This window comes from Grammomys surdaster, unplaced genomic scaffold, assembly GCF_004785775.1.
Source record: "Grammomys surdaster isolate TR1022 unplaced genomic scaffold, NIH_TR_1.0 220, whole genome shotgun sequence".
In the NCBI taxonomy this organism is placed as follows: Eukaryota; Metazoa; Chordata; class Mammalia; order Rodentia; family Muridae; genus Grammomys; species Grammomys surdaster.
Window position 1 is genome coordinate 7,697,204 of NW_021604665.1, and position 24,776 is coordinate 7,721,979.

General features: G+C 43.7%; 1 protein-coding gene across 3 annotated transcripts in view; it reads right to left on the minus strand.

The window, feature by feature from the left end:
- Positions 1–21,332, minus strand: part of Foxp1 (forkhead box P1) — a 171,722-nt gene extending 150,390 nt beyond the window's left edge. Inside the window, exons 1-2 of one of the 3 annotated variants that reach the window (XM_028773062.1) lie at positions 21,120–21,188; positions 1,340–1,561 (exon numbers count right to left, since the gene is read on the minus strand). The gene's annotated coding sequence lies outside the window, so the exon portion shown is untranslated. Of the gene's footprint in view, positions 1–1,339; positions 1,562–21,119 lie in introns of all 3 variants that reach the window. The other 2 variants (XM_028773061.1, XM_028773063.1) reach the window with 2 other exon arrangements.
- Positions 21,333–24,776: the final 3,444 nt, after the last annotated feature.

Sequence of the window (24,776 nt, forward strand, 5' to 3'; positions counted from 1 at the left end):
ATACTCATTACTGGGTGTAACAGCAGAAGCACTACACCCTCCTGGAGCCAAACAGAAGCTCTTGACACTGCAAACATCTGGAGCTTCTGAGCAGCACTTCCTTCTAGAGGACACGTTCGACACTGTGGAATGGTGAACAGCTCCCTTGGTCCAAAGGCTATGAGGTGTTAAAAATATCTCTGCACCCCTGTTCCCTGGTTATGAATAAAATATGTCTCCAGAATAAGAAACTTTATGTGTCGTCAATGGCGAAGTCAATTAATCTAGCTATTATAAAAAGTATGATGATGGACCCTCAAATAGCACGAGAATCCTCAAAAAAAACCCCGAAAAACAGAACTATCATTTGATTTAGCTAGAGCACTCCTGGGTGTACGTCCAAAGGAAATAAAATCAGTTGTGCTGGTTTGAACGAGAAATGTCCTCCACAGTCTGAGGCATTTGAATACTTGGTCCCCAGTCGGTGGCGCTGTTTGTGGAGGTTTATGAGGTCAGCCTTGCTGGAGGAATCACCGGGGTCTGGCTTGGAGATCGAAAGCCTTATACCACGCCAGATCACTCTCTGCTTCCTACTCAGGTTTGAAGATGCGAGCTCTCAGCTTCCAGCTGCCAAGTCTGACACTTGCTGCTGTGCCTCTCAGCCAAGATGTACTCTCATTCCTCTGGATAGTAAGCCTAAATAAACTTACTCATCCCAAAGCTGCCTTGGTCATGGTGTTTCATCACAGCACCAGAAAATAAATAACATATTGGCATACTGACACTTTTGCTCGCTGTGGAACTATTCAGATAGCTAAGACATGGAACTGGCCTACATGCCTATCATGAGTGGATTAACAGCAATGGAGTCGTCTCACCCACAAAGAAGAACAGACAAAACAGCTTTCTGTCATTTGCGGCAAAATGGTTGGAGTCAGAGGGCATATTAGTAAAGGAAACTAGCAAGACCTAGAGAGGCAAGTACTGTCTGCTCTCTTACATTTGTGGAAACTAAAAAGAGTCAACTTGAAGGTAGGAAAATAGTTACATGGGCCTGGAAAGGTGCAGTGGTGACGTCAGGTGGAGGAATATGATCAGTGCTGTGTGATTCATACATGATCCCCCCTAGCATGCTAGCTTCCTCCCAGTATTAAAACTTTAGGTATACAGAAAAAAAAAAAAAAAGCTTCTGGTCAAAGAGATTTTTCTCATGATATCATAGTCATCTCATAAACTAGAACACACTCACATTTTACACAAGTTTTCTTAAATGGTTTGCAATGGTCACGATAATCCACCCCTGCAAGGCTTCTCAGCCATGAAAGGGTATGACAGGAATTTTTTGAAAAAGAATTGCTACCTGAAGAGCTGCTGGTTGCTTGTCATTCCTCTTGGGAGACTTTAATCCACTAACTTGCTGTTGCTGCTGCTGCTGCTGCTGCTGTTGTTGCTGCTGCTGCTGTTGTTGTTGCTGCTGCTGCTGCTGCTGCTGTTGCTGCTGCTGCTGCTGCTGCTGTTGCTGCTGCTGCTGTTGCTGCTGCTGCTGCTGTTGAAGGAGGAGCTGCCTTGCCACCTGCAGGGCCTATAAGAAAAAATGAAGGGAAAGTCTTCATTATCACACAGGCCTAGAGACTCCCCTCACGAAGTGGATCTCAGGAAAATCCTTTCAGAGATGACCTTCACCTTTCTCATTTCTAGGCAAAAGAAATGGCAAGCAAATCTTCACCATCTACAAAGAAAACTCTCCAGAATATGTTTACATTTGCTTTGATTCAGTGAACTCATCCATGACTCCTCAGACATAGTATTTTACATAAGTAGACACTTCTTCCTCACTAAACAGCTGCCATGACATCTGTAAGTATGGATGGCTGGCACTGTGTAGACAGATATCAGAGAGGAGGCAGGAGGGATGAGAGAAATTTAAAGCTTAGGGGACAAGGAAGGGCTCTTACTGGACATACCATGTCCTGCTGGATTCTTCTTGGGGAAATTCAGAAAATCAAGTTTTCTGTATTTTCACCATACCTCCATCCAAATAAAGAGACAGAGCTAGGCAGTGGACCACAGGAACATGAGCCACCCTAGTAACAGCTATTCCCACAGAAGCTTAGAGCAGATGAATCATATATAGAATGATCTCACTGGAAGACAAGAGGAAAACCTACTGGCTAAGATATGGCTCAAGGGACAAGGGCTTTCCTAGCATGCATAAAGCCCTGGGTCCAACTTCTAGTACCACACGAAACAGGCATGGTGGCACATACTGTAATCCTAGCACTTGGGAACTGGAAGCCTGAGAGTCAGAAGGTCAAGGTGATCCTTAGCTGCTTGTATATATGTATGTGTGTGAGTACATGTGTGTGTGAATGTGTGCGTCTGTGAGTGTGTATCTGTATATATATGTATGTGTGTGAGTATACGTGTGTATAGGCGTATCTGTGTATGTGTGTGTCTGTGTATATGTGAATGAGTATATGTGTGCCTAAGTGTTTGTGTCTGTGAGTATATGTGTCTGTGTGTATTTGTGTCTGTGTGTGCATATCTGTGTGTGGATGTGAGTCTGTGTGTATGTGTGTGTATAAGTGTATGAATGTATGTGTATGTGTGTGTATGTATATGTGGGTATGGGAGTGTATGTGGCTGTTTGTGGCACACTGATTACAATAGATGTTCTTCTTCTAAATGTTAAAACTTTTGGTTATGGAATCTCCAAAGAATCTCAGAAATTTAAGGTCATCCTCAGAGGTTGAGTCCAGCCTGAGCTAACTTACCTAGACCAGCAGACAGAGATAAAATAAAAGGAGAGCTTAGCAAAAGTAGTCTGGGGTCATCTCAAAGTTTTCACTATGAACCCAGGAACCAAGCAGGTTAGTCTAAATAAGTCTTTGCAAGCTTTTTGAAGTGATGAGGTTTGCCTCCAAAATCGCAGTTACAGAAGTGGTATGAATTGGCAATAAGACAAAAGAAATACAAAGGAGACCTCCAAAGATTGAACATACAACTGGGTGCCTCCACCCTGTTTTCTAAGTTCAAGTGAAGAAAGAAGTCTTAACAACACAGATACTTCCAGTATTGAGATATTCACCGTCATAAAACTAAATATAAGAATTACCACAGGCCACACAGCTCTGTGAAGATGAGAGGACGAGCAGCCATAGGAAACCGAGGTGTGCAGGTCCTATGCCAGAACATCACATGGAAAGTCAGACTGCTTGGATCTACTCCAATGGGAGGCGAGTGCACATACGTGGAAGATCAGAAAGGATGCTTATGAAATGATGCACTTACATAAAAGGAAAATCATTGCATGTCATAAAAATTCTAAAGATTAAATACGTTTAGTTTGTGTGTATGGGGAGGGAGGGAGGGAGGGAGGGAGGGAGGGAGGGAGGGAGGGAGGGAGAGAGAGAGAGAGAGAGAGAGAGAGAGAAGACACAAATGTGTACCATGTATGAAAAGGCACCTGGAGGCCAAAGAGGATGTCAGTCCCCTTGGAGTTGGAGTTCCATTAGACTGTGATCTGTACAAGGGAGGTCCTGGGAACTGAACTAGGGTTCCCTGGGACAGCAGACAGTGCTCTTAACTACCAAGCCACATGCGTACATATACATGTACATATACATCATATCCATATATTTTTTTTAATGTGCCACTAATACTATTTGTACCTCAGGGAAGAGGCAATACAGATGTGATCAATGCTTCAATCAAAATCTGACACTGGAATGTGACATAAAAGACTGACTGCCATGGTACCAGCTTCCTCAGAGAAGGACAACCAGGTCACTTGGGTAGTAAAGTGTGCAGGTATGAGAGTACAGTTACAATGCTAAGCCGGAAGCCCGGGGCTGCCATGTTCTATATGCAGGAAAACAGACATGAGGGACAGTGGAGGGATTCCTGACTTCTAAGACAAGCTCCCTCAATAGAGCTGTAAAGGACTGCTGTACAAAGAACTTTTAGGACACTTCTTATGACTTAGGCCTCTGTGGCTAAGAGGCACAGAGGAGCACACACAAACAGAAGCACTAAAGGACAGGAGACAAAGGAACAATCTTGTCCTCACAAGTGGAGCCTGCCTCTGCCACCACTGCCTGCATCTACTCTCCCCTTCCGGGTTGGCCACCTGCTACTGAACTCACCCCAGGATCCCTGCATAAGGAGCACCCAGGCTCCTTTCCCTGGAAAGAGACAGACACATTTGAGAAAGCCTGCTTGAAAGGGAGGCTGTCTGAGAGGGGCAGCTGGAAGGCAAGTCGCCTGGGAGAGTTGCCTGAGACTCTACCCTGCTGTCTTGGTGGAGGATTCACCATCACTGGACTCTGGGTTTCCTTGTCTCCTTGGAGACGCTCAGTACATGCGTGGGTGGAAAAGTGGGCAGCGTGAAGATTTCATTTATATCATATAAGAAAAATAGTCCCCTGTGCAAGGTTCCCGCAGGAGCAAATGCCTCTCCTACTATCCCCACTCCCTCAGTTCTTTCACATAAAGCTCCCAAGGCTTTTCATGCAGGACAGGAAACTATTCTACATCACAAGCCTTCCGACAGAATCTCCAGGGTAAAGGCTAATCCCAAAAGGAGGCTCCAGCTGTGAGGTGCAGGCAGCCAGCAGGACAGTACCAGACAGTAAAAGCTGTGGCAGAGAAATACATGGGGGGGGGGGGCATTGCTACCTACCTGCAGTACCTAGGCAAACAAAACCACAACCCTACAATTTCCCTGGATTCACAAAATACTAAGGGATCAGGATTTGGGGCTTTGAAAACACTGAAGTCTCTAGAACCAATACAAGCTATCCCCAGCAAAGGGAAAATATTACGTGTCTATGAAATAGCACACACACACACACACACACACACACACACACACACACACATACACACGTAACGATTCTCACAACTGTGTGCACTTCAGAGTAAAACTGTAGGAATCCTCAGGCTTACTCTGACAGTTTCAAGTGGAGGAAAAGGTGATTTATATAGTTGATGTCTTTTATCATCATCATCATCATCATCATCATCATCATGTGTATGCATGATGGCTGTGGGGTACCCACTGTGGGCGTCAGGACATTTTATAAAGTCAGTTCTCTCCTTCCATATTTATGTGCGTTCTAGAGATTCAACTCAACTGGTAAGGCCTGTGTAGCCATCCAGGGCTAGTACCCACTGAGCCACGTTGCCAAGCCTGTGATGTCTTTTTTTAGACCCAACATAGGGTATCTGAACTTATCTGCTCATGTGATGACCCCCAGCTTTCCCCCATATTTCACAGGGAGCCTCACTACAAAAGAGAAGGGAAGACGGACACACAGAAGGGCTGCCAAACAGGTGTGTCCACAAGAGAATGTCATTAGACCTACTGAAGACAGAATGACAAGAGATGGCGCTGTATGAAATGGCTTTGGGGTTCAGTCTTCAAATGAATAAAAATAAGTAAAGGAATTTTAAATATTTCAGATGGCGAGAACACTGGTACAGAGAGGAAATCATTTGAGTGTAAAACTGTTACAAACATCCCATGATCATTCTCTTGCCTTGTGAATATGCTGGCAAAGGTGGGGGCAAATGTCACATTCAAAAAATACACTAAAAACCACCATGGGTTGCAACAAAAATTTTAAGACCTGAGTGATTTGAATGTGTCATTTGAAATCAGCCGCTAAGCGATGTTTTCAGAAATTCCATATTATCTAAATCTGTGCAATCTAGAGTTTAAGTTGTCACACACAAAAGGGATCTCGATTCTAAAGATATTTGGTTCCACGGGGTTCGACAGTACACACCTGTAGTAACAGGACTGAGGAGGTGAGGAAGACAGGGGGATTGTGTTTGTTCATGGTTGATCTGAGGAAGATTTGGAAAGACTGTCCCACAGACTTGTATTGATGATATGAATTTCACACACACTTAACAGCCATTCTGACCCACGATTCACATAAGCATACTTTAACATCCTTTAACTCAGGTTCCAGTAGGTCAGCCCAGGAGATGATCTTTATTCTAGAACCACAGAGAATGAGAAAGGACAGCTCTTACTTTCCTGTCTCAGAGATAACTGGGAAAAAAAGGTTTTTTTCATGTGCTGTTGGAAGATAAAACTAGACACACTGAAAATAAACTAAGTGTGGGGATGTGAGTTGTGGACATAGAGGGATGGAGAGCACAGGAAGAGGAAGAGGAAGAGAAGAAGAGGTGAGGGCATTTATGTGCACGGACATGAATAAATCAAAGAACTCCTCTTTACAGCACACAGTGCCTCTGGCTCATGTTCCAGGGCAAGCACTAATGTAAATAACTTAAAAGGCCTAACTCCATCTCTGGAGACCTTTTACTCTTGGTGGCTCTTCCTGGGCTGGGTGGAATCAACACTTCCTTTATAAAAGATGTGACAATTGCCTGGCACTGGATGACTCTGTGCTTATTTGAGCACTGAGATCAGGTTACAATAAAGACTCAGCTGGAGGGTGTCACCCAGCAGAAGCAGCTGATAAAGCCAGCACTTAGAAAGAGCCCTGTGAACTTACAGAAAGGGAGTGTACACGTGCAAAACCTTCACCTAGACAGACTGCCCAGGTGCCCTTTTCCTTTGACTCTCCTCTAAGGCCCTATCTGCAAAAGGGATCAGAGATATCAAGGTTCAGGGCCATCTATGAATGTCTACACAGAGCCTGCAAACTAAACTATGGGATGGGTTGCTACTTTGCCAGGCTATATTTCCATAGTAACCAGGAACCTGGGCATTTGCAGTATGTCTTGCTTCTCTGGATTCAAGATGGTCCCATGCTCAACAATGCCTTCACTTTCTAAGTAGCTGAGTGCCATCTGCTTCATACAAATGATGTTTTACTTCAGCATGTTTACCACGTTTGAGTTTGAGCTATTTGTGTCTCAGGTTCATGGCAGGTGCTTAGATGAATGGCGAGGTAATCCTAGTTTAGCATGTTTATCAAGGTAGCCTGTACTTAAAAACATGTTTACCACTTTTAAGAAACTACTAACATGTTTACATAAAACATAGTCCTTGCAAGCACACACACATGCGTACAGCAAGCTGGAAAAAAAGAAAATAAACCTTTAGTAGAGACTTCGTGTAACACCTTTATCGAGGGGTCTCTGATGAGGCTGACACAAGGAGTTCCTCCAAAAAAAACTATCTGGAAAGTTTGGGGTCACTAGCGTAAATTTTTAGCCTGTAGCCCAAATTTTGTCCATTGTCTGAGTCTGTTGGGTTCATAAAACAGGCAGATATTTTACTCATTTAAAGGAGTAATAGAAAGTCAAAAGATGAATGTGTTGCCACCTGTGATCATGATTTTGAATTCAAATTTTTAGTAACTTCCTACATAGCCTCTTCCTTTATGGGAGGGGAGTCAGCAACCCCTCCTCTGGTCTGTTCTCTGTTTATCCTTATTTTAGGTTGCTGGTTTTTTCTTGGTTGTTTTGTTTTGGGCTTGAGGAAAGTTTTCTAAACATCTGTCCTTTCTCCAAGATAATTTAAATCTGGAATTCATGAGGGCCTTGTGAGTTACCTGATCTGGAACTCAAAATCACTTCTGTTTCTCAAAAAGAACGGGGACATGAGGAGAAACACATCCACATGCTTCAAACGCCGAAACTGTCAAAAATTTGAGGCAAACAGCTGAGTTTGTGAGTTTTCCATCAGGTAATTTACAATCGCTCAGAGTGGAATCAGACCTTGTTAACTTGTGTAGGTTTGTAATCCAAGCTAAGACTTTTCCTCATGTAGCTTTGAAAGTAGGTCAGAGTGGTTCACCTTTCCTCTAATTTCTCTCTGGACTCTCTGTAGCCCTGAAGACAAAACCTGTTTCTCAGATAATTTCATAGGCTACTAAACAGTCACTGCACACTCCGGAGTGGGATGGCTCAGTGATTAAGAACACTGGCTGCTCTTCCAATGGAACAGAGTTTGAATCCCAGCCCCACACAGTGGTTTACATTCATCTGTAACTCCAGTTCCAAGGGATTCAATGTCTTCTTCTGACCATTATGGGCACCAGGCACACATGTGGTGTGCACACACATACATGTAGACAAGCCATCATGCACAATTTTAAAAGAAATGGGAACTGTGGAAGGAAAGGCATCTTGCTTATACCACACTTCAACTTTTAACCCTCTATTCACCATCAGTCCTCCCTAGAAAGTCTTTTCCCACCTGTTTCAATCTACTGGTTTTAGGTATAATCGACAAGTGCCACCTTCAAGACTAGTGCTCACCAGCTGTCAGAGCTGGACAGTGCTCTGCAGACAGCCTGTGGGGAAATCCATCTCTCTACCACCCCTGTATCCTTCCACAGGAAAACACACACACAAACAAAACGCACTCTCCATAAGTCTGGACGGGTAAAAGTCATGTACCAGAGAGTCTTTCGGGACCCTCTCAAATCTTATTCGGAGTAGACTCTACAATACTCAAGCAGAGATATGGACTCTAAACAGCTACTTGTTGTCAACCCAGTAGACTCACATATCTGAAGGATCTGGGACAGAGTGCAGCCACAGATTAACTGGCACACTCCACATGGACCTCGATATTTAGAAACCAAAGATTCTCCCAGCATCCTCTTCCTCGGAGTCCTGACAGCTGGGCTGGTATCCTAAGGTTTCAGCACATGGTTCCACAGTAAATCATTAGGCAGGGCATCCTGTGCGGGTTTCCTAAAATGGCCCAGAGCCTTTGCAAAGAAGACGAAGAGAGACTAGAAAGACAGACATGGTGAGAAATGAGGACACAGATCCATCTCAGTAACATCAGTTACAATCAGGAAAGGACTGGGAAGGGTAGCGTAGGCCTTTAGTCCCAGTCTTAGGGAGGAAGAAGCAAGCAGATCTCTCTGAGTTCCAGGGAAGCCAGGGTAACACAATAAGATTCTGTCTCAACACTGAAAGTTTAAGAAGTATCCTACATATGGAAGATAGTTCCCAGGTCAAGGGGTGAAGAGATGAGGGAGCATCCCAGGTACTTAAATCCCTTGTTCACGCCACCCCGCCCAGCACTTCAACACTACGCTTTTCGATTCTGGCCACACAGATCTGTACTCACTTCATTTCATATTAATTAAGCTACACACATAGTAGTTGGTGCTGCAGTGACAATTACTGAGTACACACTTCCCCTTATATTATTGTTGTTGTTGTTATTATTATTACAGCCCTCACTGCAGACTTTAACAAATTTTCTGAATCCAGGAGCAGAACAGGCAGGCACTTTGTCCTTTGTCGGTTACTCCTTAGACTGGATTGTATTAGGATAGAAGAAAGCAAGTGATATTTGTGCCTTACTTTATTTTGTTTTGAAGAAAGAAGAAAAAAAAGAGAGACATATCCTATGCTGTTGTTGCAGCAAGCCCCAATTTGTTGTCATTAATGCTGGGAACTCAAATGCCACTGATACCCCAACTGCAGACACCTGGAGAGAGAGCAGAAGGCCAGACAGGAGGAAGGTTCTGCTACAAGCCACACCCCAATGAAGACCTAGGGAGCCACAGGGGTCAGCATATCCTGTATTCACCAGCTATTATGACTAATGCTTTTTTATTTGGAAGGCACACAGAAGATACTTCCCGCCAAAGAATAAGGATTTTCATGAGACTTAAAAAAAATAAAATAAAATCTATGATCTTCTTGCAAAATTGAGTGAAATAAGTTTAATGGCTATAAACATTCAGGAAGCCTGTTTGAAGTCTCTTAAGAGAGACAGCAAGAAAGAAGGAAAACTCCAGCCTATCCTCCTCCTACTCCTGTGAACACAGGAACCTATAACCACCTTGTTGGATGGAGTACTGGCTGGCTGTTCTTTACTGGAGACAGTGCCAGACTCTGAGTCACCCGCGCCACAGCTCCTGCACCTGAGTTGTCTTTGGAGAGATTCCACTTAAGCATTGCCCAAGTCCCAGCTTGCTGAACTCTTGGGAGTTGGACAAGATCACAGCCTGGGGGCTACTGACCAGGCAAGGTGAAGATCACTAGGGTAAAATACAAGATTCAAACTATCTAAAATGTGAGCTTGGGGATTAGAGCAGTGAATGGATGGTTCCGTAGGCAGGCATGAAGACCTGAGGCCAGATCTCAAGTATTAACACAAAAGCCAGATACAGGGGCTCAAGTCTGAAATCTAGACACTGGGAACAGGAAGGATCCCTGGAATTCACCAGCCAAGCTAGCCCAGCCAAACCAGCAAGCTCCAGGTTCAATTAGAGACCCTGTCTCAAGACATAGCATGGGGCCTGGAGAGATGGTTTAGTGGCTGAGAGTACTGACTGACTGCACTTACAGCGGACCCAGATTCAATTACCAGTACCCACATGTTGATTAATAACTGTAACTCATTCATATATGTGGTACACAGACATATGCAGACAAAATGCCAAAACATAAAATTAGTAATAAATAGAATATGGAGAGCCCCAGAAGAAAAACGACACCTGGCATCATCTGACCTTACACATGGAAAAGCTTGAGCCCCCGTGTATACACCACTCATACACACACAGTGAAGAGATATATAAAATAAGTAAATAGACTGAACTTGGATGTTGCATCAGTCCCTCCTTTCCCCTTGTTAAAGTCCAGACTGAATAAATGGTACAGCCCCTCCTCTGTGCTTAAGGCAGAAAATACAGGGGTCAGATGTGAGGATAAATCAATCAAGGGATCTATAACTCATGATATTAACCCCCTGTATTCTACAAGTGCTTTTTATGAGGTTGTGTCCCAGCCACTCATTATGACTAATAAAGATTCACATCTTCTGGGGCCTCAGATTCAGATCTGTTAATGTGGACACTTGACGAAGAGTCTTACTAAAGTGTGCTTGAATGCATAGTGGATTTTCCATAATTTGACCAGAAACACAGAGTTCCTGTATATAGAGAGGAAGTGAGGAAAAAGAGATGAGGGAGAAAGAAGAGAAAGGAGGAAAAGAGAGAAGTGAGAGAATCTAGGGGAAAAAGAGTGAGGAGAGACAGAAAGGAGAGAGAAAGAAAGGAGAGAGAAAAAAGAGAAGAGGAAAACAGAGAGATTAGGAAGAGACAGAGAGAAAGGAGAGAAAAAGAGAGGAGAGAAGAGAGGGGAAAGAGAGAGAGCACACGCAAAAGCAATTCTTTTCTTTCACACACCCGGGATATGCAGCTAACACCTATGAAGGCTTTGCTTCACATAGGCCTTCTTTTTCTTGCCTAAAATCTGAATTGAGGAGGAGGAGGAGGCAAAGGTGAAAAACTGAGAAATCTGTTTAGATCTGTACCCCATTTTAAAGTGTACTATTTGTTTTCTTCATATCTTGTTTCTTGAGTCCTTTTTATATTTTGGATATTAGCCCTCTATTGTATATAGAAAACAAACGGGGCTGGAGAGATAGCTTAGCAGTTAAGAGCACTGGCTGCTCTTCCAGAGGACTCAGGTCCAATTCCCAGCTCTAATATGGCAGCTCACAACTGTCTATGACTCTAGTTCTAGGGGATCTGACACTCTCACATAGACATACTTGGAGGCAAAACAGCAATGTACATAAAACAAAAATAAATAAATTATTTTTTAAAAAAGGAATGAAAAGGAAAACTAATGAAGAAAACAACCAACAATGAGAAGAGCTGCCCCCACAAGACCAAGGATGAAGTATTAAAGGGAGAGGAGAGCTCTCCAGTGCTCTCCTGTCTCCTGTACTTCCTAATGCAGTATTAAAAGCAGCAGAGGTGTTTGTGAGGGGTGAGGGGTTGGGGGTGGGGGGTAGCACATGCCTTTGGTCCCAGGACTCTGGAGAGAAAGACTGGTTAATCCCTAAATTCAAGGCCAGCCAGGTCTACTGAGATTGTTCCAGGATAACCTGGGCTATACAGGGAACCACTGTCTTGAACTCCCCCCAAACCCCCAACAAATAAAGAAAGCAGTAGTGACTCTATATGGGTAACACTTTAAGGGGCTGAGGGTGCAGCTGAGTGATTGTGCACTGGCCTCAAAAGGGCTGTGAGTTCTACTCGCAGCAGCACCACAGACACAAACAAGACAGGCCCTGAAAATGAAGAGAAATAGGGCCCGGAGGCCCCACACACGAAGCGTAGTTGAAATAAAACAGCCCCTGACCGGGCCCACAGCCCAGCCACTCTGTTGTTCCTTTCTCTCTGCTGCTTTATCTACTGTTCTCTGCCACTCTCAGGGAGGTGGGGAACGTTTTATAATTCTTGATTCAAAGTGGAAAAGCAAAGAATGTGACTTGCTCAAGGTTGCAAATGTGCTGAGTGGCAGGGCAGAAAAACAAAAACAAACAAACCTTGTTTCCAAAGAACTAGATATTCACCTTGCACCAAGTTCACTGATTAGCAGGAAGACAGTGGTGACCAGGAGTCCTGGCACATGGATTTGAGGTCTTAGGAAACCAAAAACATTGGAAAGGCCTTGGTTTTCAGACCTTCTGTGTTCAGGACAGGGATGGCCGCCATACTTTGAACTTCTTAGCCCTTCTTCTCCCCACAGAAAAGGATCTGCTATTTTTTTTTAAAGATTTATTTATTTTTATTTATATGCGTACACTGCAGCTGTCTTCAGATACAACAGACGAGTGCTTCAGATCGCTCCCATGGTTGTGAGCCACCATGTGGTTGCTGGGAATTGAACTCAGGACCTCTGGAAGAGCAGCCAGGGCTCTTAATCACTGAGCCATCTCTCCAGCCCTGCTATTTTTTTTAACCAATCTCTTCATTCTCAGGATGCTCAAGAGTGATGGCCACATTGCCAGGCCTACCCACCCTTCCTGTTTTCTTTCCCAGGTCACCAGACACCCATCTCCATACTACCTTCCCTTGCTTGCAAGCCAGTTCCAAATGGCAGAGTTTGATGACCTTCTCATACCCAGGAGACCAACACTGCTCTGATCCCAAGCAGCAGCCTGGATTCTCCTACTTCATGAAACAGAGACTCAAAAGCCGGGGAACACCCATCACTCTCTCCCTCTGTTCTTGCCTCTCTGGCCATCTTGTGCCACCAATTTACTCTAAGGACACGGATTCAGTCACCTTGTCTCTTGGTCCCCAGGTCTTCTTCAAACCAACAGTGGGACAAGCTGTCTGTATTTTTTTAATATTTATTAATTTATTTTATGTATGTGAGTATACTGTCAATCTCTTCAGACACACCAGAAGAGGGCATCAGATCTCATTACAGATAGTTGTGAGTCACCATGTGGTTGCTGGGAATTGAACTCAGGACCTCTGGAAGAGCAGTCAGGGCTCTCAACCACTGAGCCATCTCTCCAGCCCAAGCTGTCTGTATTTTGGTTTAACTAAGTTAAAAAGATTTTCTTTTGAAAAGTAATTGCAAAAGCCAGGTAATCATATCTCTCAACCTTCATCAATGAAGCTTCTTTCAGGACACGGGGAATATTACAGAGATCCACAATAGTCAAACGTAAAGAAGTAACCGTGGAATGCCTAGCTCCAACTGGCATATCTACAATGCAAGTCCCATGTGGAAGGCTCAAGGGAACATCTAAGAATGGGGTGGGAAGATTCTAAGAACCAGGAACCAAGATGCACTATAACCAAGATGCATCTTCTTGACATGACGGCAGAGATGCTGCACCCATGAAATCTCAACAAACCTGCCTAGTGACAGCACTACCTGGTAGGCCAGTGTGGATGGGAGGAATTCTACAAGTTCTACCCCAAGATGAAGAGAGACAGGCAATCGGTGGCAGCTGAGATAGGGAGAATAGCTTTGTATGAGGAGCCCCTGATAGGTTATCCAATTCCAAGCTCGCATCCTTAAACATATGTGTATATAAGAGCAACACTGACTGCTCTCAGTTTTGTGTGTGTGTGTGTGTGTGTGTGTCTGTCTGTCTGTCTGTCTGTCTGTCTGTCTGTCTGTCTGTCTCTGGCTTTCTGTCTGTCTCTCCCTCTCTTTTCCATTCATGTGAATGAGTCTGGGGACATGAATAGCTCAGAATATGCATGGAGGTGAGTGAATACCCTCAGGTTTCAGCTATGTCTTGTACCTTGAGATAGGGACTTTGTTGTTTTTTACTGAGTATTGCCTGGTTACTTGGCCCTTGAACTTGCTGAGACTCTCTTAGCTTTGCCTCCCATCTTGACATAACAGCTCTGGAATTACAAATGCTGGCTACTGCATTGGACTTTACGTGGGTTTTAGGACATGAGCTTGGGTCCTGTTGCTTGTATGTCTTGTACGGCTTGCAAGCAGTTTATATAGTAAGCCTTTACCCCAACCCAGTCATCTTCTTCTTACTCAATTAATTAGTGTTTATTTTATTTTGGCTAGCCTGGAATTCATTATATAGAAGGGGTTGGGGGTTTCAAAATCAGAGACATGCTTGCCTCTGCCTCTCCAGTGCTGGGATGAAAACTATGTGCCACCATGTCTGTCCCAGCCCTCATTTTGAATTCACTGTATATTCTCACACAACATTATAATTATATGTAAAAATACACATATACATATATAGACATATACAGATGAACATACACAGTGGTGGAGGTAGGGATTATTAAATATCTACATTCTTCAAATTGCTCTGAGCCTTGGTCACTGAAGATAAAGAAGCTGATTTCAAAGGCTCAGGGGAGGTAGCTCAGTTGATACAGTTCACACCTAGCTGGCTTAAAGCCCAAAGTTTGATTCTCAGTACTACCTAGACCAGGCATGGTGACATGAGACTGGAATCTCAGTAATGGAGTACACAGGAGCTCTTGTTCGAGGTCACCCGGAGCGGCATGGCCACTCCACGGCCAGCTGGGACTTTGTAGATCTTATTCCATGTGCAACAAAAATCACTCCGACCACAGCTGTGCAAGGGCTGAGTGTTTTCACCAGACAAGCATGAAGCAGTGAAGACTCACCACCACATTTAATTCTCATTGTGCCAAGAGCTATCACTATATGCAGTTAACAGTTGACAGGACAGAAAGTGACGAAACTGGAAAGGTCATCTGATGTAATATGTAAAGGCCTCAGCCCAGGATCTGGTGGATGTTGATCACATAATGAATAGACACTATTAGCACTGTGCATACACATAAGAATCTATATGCCAAATAAAAAGCAAATATGCCTTTGGAAAACCAATTTGATGACCTAGGAGTGAGTGCCAGCAGAGAAAGTGACTGCACTGTCAGGGAAACCTGGTGGAGAATTAAAGGGATCAGTTATTCATCTGCTTTCTGAGTGCCAAGTCTGCGTCTAGGTTGGTTTTAAACTGCTTTACATCTTGTGGTCAAGATCACATGGCTAGAGAGAATCCCTTCATAGTCCCATAAGAATAGCACCATAGGGAGTGCTCTATACCCTGTAATGCATGGATGTGGCTTTCTTCCACTCACATGCAGATGGAACTACTTGAGAGGTATGACAGTGTCTTTAAGAAAAATCAAGGCACATTTAGAGTATACTGACATGGCTGAGGAGATGGCTCAGTCAATAAAGTATGTTCCATGCAAACAAGGACTCAAGCTTGGATCTCCAGAACCTACACAAAGGGCACGCAGGTGAAAGGTGTCTATAACTCAAATGGTTGGGGCAGGGGTTGAGAAAGAGAGATAGGAAGATGTCCTAGGTCTTTGGTTCAGTTGTAACAGACGATGGGTGAGCTCTAGGTTTAGTGAGAAACCCTGACTCCAAAAACTGGAGTGATCAAATATGATACTTAACATTCATCTCTGGCCTCTACACACCCATGGGCACACCCTCACCAAGAGTACAACATACACATACACACACACACAAACACACAGACACACACAGACACACACACCAAGAATACAACATAACACCTAAGTACAACATATATACTCATACACACATACATACAAGTAGAACATACATACACATACACACATCCCCCAAGTATACAACATACATAGTCACATACACACACAACTTTTTAAAATATGTAAAAGAAAGTATACTAAAGTATGTATTCTCAAAAGCAACTTTTCCTTTCTCCTTTCTTTCTTCCTTCCCTCCTTCCCTTCCTTCTCCCTCCATTCTTCCCTTCCTCCCTCTTTCCCTCTCTCCCTCCAGCTCAAAAGCAGCTGCACAGTGAACTTATTTTTAAAAGATTCTATCCTTACAGCAGATATAGAAGGCAGCAAAAGAAAACTACATTTTGGGGTGGGGGTAGGAGGCTGTGGCACAGAGCTTTGCTCAAAGAATTTAAAAAGAAAACTTTCTTTGAAAGAAAAATTAAAACAAATCAGTCAGGGCTGGCAAGATGGGTCAGGAGTTAACAACTCATACTCTAATTGCAGAAGGCTCAAGTTTGATTCCCAGCACCCATATTGATGGCTTACAACTGTCTGTAACTCCAGCTTCACAGAACCTGATGCCTCAGGCCTCAGGCCTCAGGCCTCAGGCCTCAGGCCTCAGGCACTGAACTGAGTGCACAACCCACTCTCCTCCCCTACATATATACATGATTTAAAAATAAGAATAAAAACAGAAAACCAAAACAAACAAACAAATAATCTGTTACGGTAGCACAGACCTAACATCCTTAGTACCCCAAAGTCCAAGACAGGAGGTTTAGGGTTAGGCTTAGGGCCAGATTTTGGGTGACACAGTGGGACACTGCTTAAAATAAAACCTAAAGGAACATTAAAAACTAAACTCGGCTTGTCTGCTACGTAGTTGTGCTCTCAGTTATGTTCAGGGAGTGACAGTGATCTCTGGAACTCCCAGTAACCACAGTTTAGCATAGGGTTGAACTTGAGTATCCAAGCATGAAGAAATAATGATTCGTTGGGAATTTGGGGGAATTACTGACCCTGAGAGAATCTTCATAAGTCTAAAATCAGGCAACCCTATTCTTTAAAAACATTAGCATGTCTCCACAGAAACAGCTTGCAGGCTGGCTAAGTGACAACCACTCCTTGTGCCCACACCTGGAGCCCTGCTTTACCACCTGCTAGCTGTGTGAGCTTGGGCAAGTGAGTCAACCTTCCTGTGTCTTAACTTCTTTATCAGCAAGGATGGGAATAAATTACAGACCTGGTGTCATAATTAACATAGGAAAAGAAGTGACTGAGCTAGAAAAAAAAATGATAAAACTCAAGCGGGTCACCACCACCTGTCCAGGACATACTGTCAACATTGGATGGCCTGCTGCAAAGACAGCTTCCTGAGCCAAACTGGAATCCAGACACACCTCCTTTGAAAGTTACTTCTTAAATGTAGAGATCTTCAGATCTAATTTGTGTTCCCAGGTTCCAACAAACATTGAGAAATAAATTACCAAAACGATGGAGTGAATACTGAAAATTCTGTTCATCTGGGCCTCAGTGCAGCAAGGGCATTCAAGCAAGTTTTTTACTCTGTGCTTGAGAGCCACAGAAAGGAGGTTACTGTGGCACAGACTATCCAGGATGAATGAAAGGGGTTCAGACCTTTCATCAACAAAGAAACAAAAACATAGCAAATTGCAACTAACTTTTTGCACAGCTAACAGGCTTGTGTCTCTCCACAGACATACCCACTTGATTTTTCTCTTGGTTAGGTCTCCAGTATCATTCTTAGTTTAAGATTTTCAGCTATACTGAATACTAAAAATAAAAAATTGCATTTCAACTCTGACCATAAACAGATGAGAATTTAGCAGGACCTGGTCTTATTGCCTATTCCCATCCCATCAGGAGTTAGTTATACTTTGTGGGCCAGGGTTTTTCAGGCCAGAACACTTTCTCATGAGGTGATCTGTAGTCAGAAGTAGCCTGTCTGAAGGGGAAAAAAAAATGTTTCTTCTACTCTCCCAGTCACCCATGGGCAGGTCCAGTCTGGGCATCACACAGTCACACCCAGGAACTGTAAACTATTTTAACAACAGGACGTTTTTCCCACCTCAAAAGTGGGATCACCTTCAGCCTACCGATGTCCCAAGGGTGTTCCAAGTATCAACAAGTTCACATTAGTCAGGCACTTTGATTTCTACAGACAAAAGGCTCTGTGCAACTACAAAGAATGATTATCCAACCCAACGACCTTTGTGGAGTACCCGCGATGACAAGGGGGGAGGCAAATGGGTTACGGGTTCCTACTGTTGCCCTCCCAGAAGCTGAGCTCCCCACTACTCACCAGCTCAAGGCAAGGCCAGCCAAGTGGAAGCCATGCTGTGTCCTGAACTCTTCCCTTATATAGGCAATGAAGAGGGAATCCCTCTGTGTGCATATTTTCAGTTCACATTCCCAAACATTATAGGCAAACACACAGATTTCAGCTGTGATTTACAGAACTGCCTCTGCCAGGGCCAGTCACCAGGTTAAGATCATGTACATCCCTGTTATAGGATAAGTCTCAGTGAGGGTGGATCTTTGGGAACCCTGCCTCCTTTTCTACAGAAGGGGCCAGGTATACCTATGCCCAAAAAATGCCCACAGGTAACCAGGCCAACACCACTTGAAAACTGAGAGAATAAAATGAAATAAAGAAAAATGTAAGCTGGCTTGTTTTAAATCTATATTAAATCTAGGTTTGGGACTTTCCCTTGGACTCTGGAGTGCTTGCAAGAATGTAACAATCTTTAAGACTGTGGAAAATATTATATGATTGCAGAGACTAGTATATATAGCATAATCTCTCTCTCTCTCTCTCTCTCTCACTCTCTCTCTCTCACACACACACACACACACACACACTTCATTTGGCTGTGTTAGGGATTCTACTCTGAGCCTTACGTATGCTAGGCAAGTGCTCAACTATTTCCAGCCCTAAAAGGAATTTTTGACAGACACAGAGGCCCTAGTAGACCTTTTGTTTCACAGCATGTGACAGACAGCCTTTAGGGAGGAGCCAAAGCTTGGCTGGCATTAAACTCCATTCTTCACTAGCCACAGACACTCAGAGTTGAGATCTAACCCACAAAGCAGCATGGATGATGACAGCTGGAGGAAGAATGTACATGAGGCCCTGGGTTCAATCCCCAGTACCAGAAAGAGTACGCAAATACCTGATAAATAAATAAATATGTTTGCCTTTGCCACATTTGTAACAGCTATTCATTATCACTATGGGATTCCTATTTTTTTTCTCAATTTTTGAGACAGAGTTTGTCTGTGTAGCCCGTGCTGTCCTGGAACTCACTATATAGACCAGGCTGGCCTTGAACTCAGAAATCCGCCTGCCTCTGCCTCCCAAGTGCTGGGATTAAAAGCGTTCGCCACCACTGCCCGGCTTGGGATTCCTATTAAAGTGAGCCACAACACACTATAGATAGGCGCTGAAGCAGGCATCTATACCTTCCAAACCACTGAACAAGTAATCCTGAGAAACTATCCATCCACAGCAATAAACTCATTCTTATTACAAAGCCTGGTAAAAGTATCAGAAGAAAATTTAAAAGATAGACAGAAATAAAGATAGAAAGAAGGAAATAAATAAATAAATAAATGAAGGAGGGAGGGAGGGAGGGAGGGGAGGAAGGAAGGAAGGAAGGAAGGAAGAAAGAAAGAGAGAGAGAGAAAGAGAGAAAGAGAGAGAAAAAGAACAAGCTCTTGAGCCTAAAGGGTTAACTCAGTTGTCTTTAAAAAAAAAAAAAAGGACATGTATAATTTCCTTTTATCCTAAAACAATGCATTTATTATTTTCTGTGTATCTGGTAAAGGGCATGGCTCTCAGAGTGGAAAACAAAACAGACGTTGGTCACATGTTTATTTGCCTCACCTCCTCCCTTCCCTTCTGATAAATAATCAAACATGCCATCCAGAAAAAACAAAATCATCGAGCTGGGAAATTTGATGGTCATCAAGCAGGCTGAGATAGCAAGCCGAGCGACCCACGGTTCCCACAACTGCTGCTCGGCCCCCACACCTACTCTAACATCTGAGTAAATAGCCCCACTCACTCTTTCCATCGTCCCCACAATTACTCCTACTGTTAAACAAATTGTCCTTAAGGCAGTCACAAACAGCACTCCCCCCCCAATCCCCCTGCAAAGCAGAACAACTTCTGGACATTAAAAACAGCCATCTCAGCCACAGCAGTACACACAGAAACCGAGACTTGTTTATTTGTGTGGATGGATGTTTCTCCTATTAGAAGGTCTGGACAAGTATAAAAATTCTACTTCTTTCTCTAACCTAACAGATACTTTTGAAAACATTGGAGTTTATGGATATTTAGTCTGAGGACTAATCAAGTTCAGAATAATAGCAATTCTCTTAAGATCAAAAGAGCCAATTTTCTACTTCCTGTCTATTCCTTCATCAGTACATAGCTTTGAAACAAAACAAAACAAAATAGCACCTGGCTTGCCAATTATAGTGAAGCAGAAGAACAGGGGTAGAAGAGGTGGAGAGGGAGGGAAGATAGGCCAGAGGGTGGACCAGGGCAGGAAAAGGTGGAACCATTTTTAAAAAGCTCATACCATGTGTTTGAAAGTCACTTCTGAAGAGCCCAAGAGTAACATGGCTCTGCCAGCCCCGGTGCCAGAGCTTGCTACCACCCCAACTACCCACAGTGAAAACGGTCAGAAGAGGGTCCGATATCAAAGTTAACAACCATTGCTGGAAGCTCTCTCCCTTCGCAGCCTTCCCCGATTAAACAATAGTAATATGAATGAGATAATGACCGTGCGTGTTTCGGCAGTCTGACTTTTATTGGCATGAACTTGGTACAAATATTATCAAGACTGATTCGCCCATGATGACGGTGTCATGATGTCAACCCCCGAGGACAACTCTGCAGAGTGTCACAGGCACCGTCCCCACACTCTCTCAGAACTTCAGATAACATAACAGGAAGAAAAGAAGCAGGCGGCACATACAAGCACGCAGAGGGAAAGTTACGGTCTACATTCAGCCTGTGGAAGTGTCTGGCAACACTGGCTGATTCTTCCTGATCAGAGCCAAAGCCACATGTGAAATCAAGAGAGAATTATCAAGGAGTTAGCAGGATTCTGTCCTCTCAGATCTCTATGGTGGAAAGAAAAAAAAAAGGGAAGAAGAAGAAAATAAAGCTTAGATGGAGAGAGGAGGAGGAAGGAAACACAGTAAACAACTTGAAGCATCTCATTTTCCCCTTTACAGGATGTCTGCCCAAAGAAAGATCCTAGCTTAAAAGTTTATTTAGCCCATTGAAAATGCCCCCCCCCCGCCCGCCCTGGGCACACTTACAGAGAAAATGAAGAGTTTGACGGGGTGAGTCTGTACTGTCTGCCTTTGCAGTTCCGTCTTGCTGTGGATGAGCTCTGGCTGTTTCTGTGAAGCGGGGGTTTGCCGAGTGGTAAAAGAGATGTTTGAATAAACAGGAAGTGCTGAGCGCTGAAGCACACTCGAGGAGAGAGAACACACTGGAACACTGCCCTTTGTAGGCAACCTCGGGGAGGTTTGTCTCCACAGTAGCTGCCTGGGCTCTCACTCAATGACAAGGAAACCACAAGAATTCCTCAAGTAATTCTTCACTTTCAAAGCTGGAAGATCAGTTGGAGCTTGCAGGTAATTTTCAAAGTTGCACAGAGCACTTAAAGAAATCTATTAATGTTCAACGCACCTAAGGCACTCCAGGATAGCAAGCAGGGACACAGCACACACGGTGTGCCCTGTAGACCAAACCCTAGCCAAACACAGCTCCTGCAAGCACACAACAACAGGCCTTCAGGAAACCTGTTCTTGAGATATTTTTGTGGTGATATTTACATAGGCAGGATGGGGGGGGGAGAGGGGGGAAGGGAAGGGAGAGAGAGGGGGAGGATTTTGGTCATATTTATTTTTAAAGATCACATTATCCAGCATTCCAGGGGTGTGCACATCTGTCTGGTTTGATTGCCTTTCCTCTCTATTCACCTCCTCTGCTATCAGGGAAACTACCTGTGTACCACGCGACACCCACCTGCCCACTTCCTTACTCTGTCCTAACCTGATTATGGAGGTCCTGTCTTCACTCACCAGTAGAACCTGACAGGTACCATAAAAAAAAGTGAACCACAGGCGGTATAGCAGGTCAGCTTGAAAACTGAGAGGAAGAGTCGAACAGCCATATTCAGTTGGGAACAAGGAGAGAACGGAAGGCTTCCTTCCTAAAATGTACTGCTCTTGTGGCTGAGCTCCCCTGCCACAGAAGCATCTGATTTGTTATTAAGCATGGAACGCCGGCCTGCCTGTCAGGCAGGTGCTAATACTCGGCTAAAATAACTCATTGGGAGCTGTCAGTGAGGTGTTTACATAGGCCCCGATCTTTTCTTCATAGAAGGAAAAAAATTTTTTTTTCTTTACTGGAATTCATCTTCTTTTGATCTCACATTCAAAGCAATGGCAGGCTTGATAGACATTCAAGTCTGAAAGCAAATCCAGACGCTGAAGATAAACCGCCAGAATATGACAGGCAGAAGCATCTAAAGCTTACAAAAATGAAGAGAACAGCATGTCGCCCGAGTATTACAATAGCAGAAATCAAGAGACATATTAGGTGGAGCTGATCAGCCGCAAAAACAGTTCAAAAGGCAGATCACAGAAACGGGATGAGGGGAAGGGGGTGTGGGGTGGGGGAACGGGATCAATCTGGTTTTTCTGCCTCACCTCCCTCCTGAGCCTCCAAGTCTGCCTCTTCCCTGCATGAGGGTGGAGCGTCCAAAGCAGAGTTTCTTCTCTAACTGGGCTGGTCCATTTACAGAGGTTACAAAGGATTTGCTAACAATCTGCTTCAAGGGGCAGGGGAGAAAGGAAGGCACATGCCCAGGCTCCCCTGGGCTACACTGCACTGCCATGCTCTTTCTGTTCCCAGAAGTAGCAGAGGAAAGGACACAGCCTGGCCCAGGGGAGGTGGGCTGTCAGGAGGCTCCTATATGAACCAACCTGGGATGGGACTAACACTCTCCTCAGATGGCCAGGCACAACTGACTTCGAGCCCCACCTACAGTCATACGAACAGTTAGATTCCTTCACTCCCAGAGATATGTCACTGTTCCACCCCAGGAGCTGTGAAGCCATCTCAGCCAGTGTCTTAAAGGGATTATTGCAAGAACTTCTTCATGGGCATAAAAAATTTTAAAGAACTTTTTCTTATAGGCATACAATTTTTAAATGATATCTCTTGTTTAAATTAAAGTCAATACATATAACAGAAAAAGACATTCTCTGAACAGTTCTGAGCTTGAGTTGTTTATTAATAAACACTGCAAGGGAAATGGCAGAACCAGACAGACTAAAGAACATCAGAATTCTATACAATTTACCCTGTGGTTCTTTCAGAATTGTTACTTCTGGGACTGCAAAGTGAGATTCTCTTTTTCATAGGATGCCAGGATTTTTTAATTATTACTGCCTCCCTGTCTCCCTCCATCCACCCCCCTGCTGTCCATAGTAAGCTCACAATAAAACATGGATTTAAAAATGCACAACATAACTGTCTAAGTAATGAGTTTACAGTTTGCCTTGTATCAACAGGATTCCTGGATAACTGAGATAGAACCGTGGAGACAAACTACCAGGAGCAAGGCTGGTAGATTGTGATGCCCTCAGCAGTTAGAATAGCCACATAAGGTCTGCCTTTCAAATATGTGCTCAGTTTATTCATAAAAACATTCCATATGAAACTGTGCTATTATAAAGATTACGGTAGTCCCATCATCTCACCAAGCTGGATAGAGATCCTTGAGGAGGAAATGCTGGATGCAGGCTTTTGCTAGGGAATCCTGTATGGTGAGGGTGATTCAAGAGTATGCTCAGGTAGTTCCTTTAGCTATAGCCAGAAGGGTGACACTGTTGGAAGTTCGAGAAAGTCCTTGGGAGCATTGGCCAGCGGCTAGCACTGATACAGGGGTGTGTGAATTCAGCAATGGCACCCAACAGTCACACTGGGGCCAGTCTTAAAGTCCCTTTGCAATAGGGATAGGCGCAGAGTTTTAGGTGGCATGTCTTGCCAATACAATCCTGGGGGCCACTGTCCAGGTTCAGTTCGTAAACTCTTTGGGCATGTCAACACATGATATATCAGACTTTGCCATGTGTTTGAATTTGGGGTAAATATTTTGCATTTTGTAACATAAATATTTTTCTGTTTAGCTCACAGTCAAAACACAGTATACAGTCACACTGTTTGTAAATATTTTCCTACTTTTACAACAAGAATCCCCTTTAAGTCAAAACACGTTTATATTTATTTTGTCAAAACAAATTCTTCTTCGTTCAAAGCATGACATGTTGTCAACATAGTTTCCAGGTTACGCTTACATTCCCAACACAACAAGCAAGCAAACAAACAGCACATTCCATTCCAGAGTCTAAGCTGTTTTTCTCAGGTCACCTCTGCCCCATTCCATGGAATACCATATATTCAAGGCTGAACCTTTGCTTTAAATCACACCGGATCAAACGAGCCAGTCTCCTGTTAGTCCCTGACACTGGCAACAAAGGAATGAGGCAGTTGCTTTCAACATTGCTCCCCGAACTTCTCAACTTCGATATTCCACATGCCTGTAATATACCCCCAAACAAGGGAGGTTTACCATAAAAGTGAAATGCAATTTCCCTTGTAGATTAGAAAATAAATTTTTCCTCCACAAAGAATGCAATTGCCTCTACTTTGATGCAAGAAGTAACATTCCATTTCTTTGGACATTAAAGGTCTTTTTTTTTTTTTAAAAAAAAAAAAATCTGCCACGTGAGAAGGCCTTCATTAGTATAATTAAATGACTGTTGGGCTTTTTTGATGTAAACAACTTTTGAGATGTCATTTAAAAACCTCATAATAACACCATTAAAGAGCTACCATTTTTAACGGAGAGATTGTCTGCTCAGGGCCATGGAATGGTAGCCACGTTTCAGGCCCGTCCT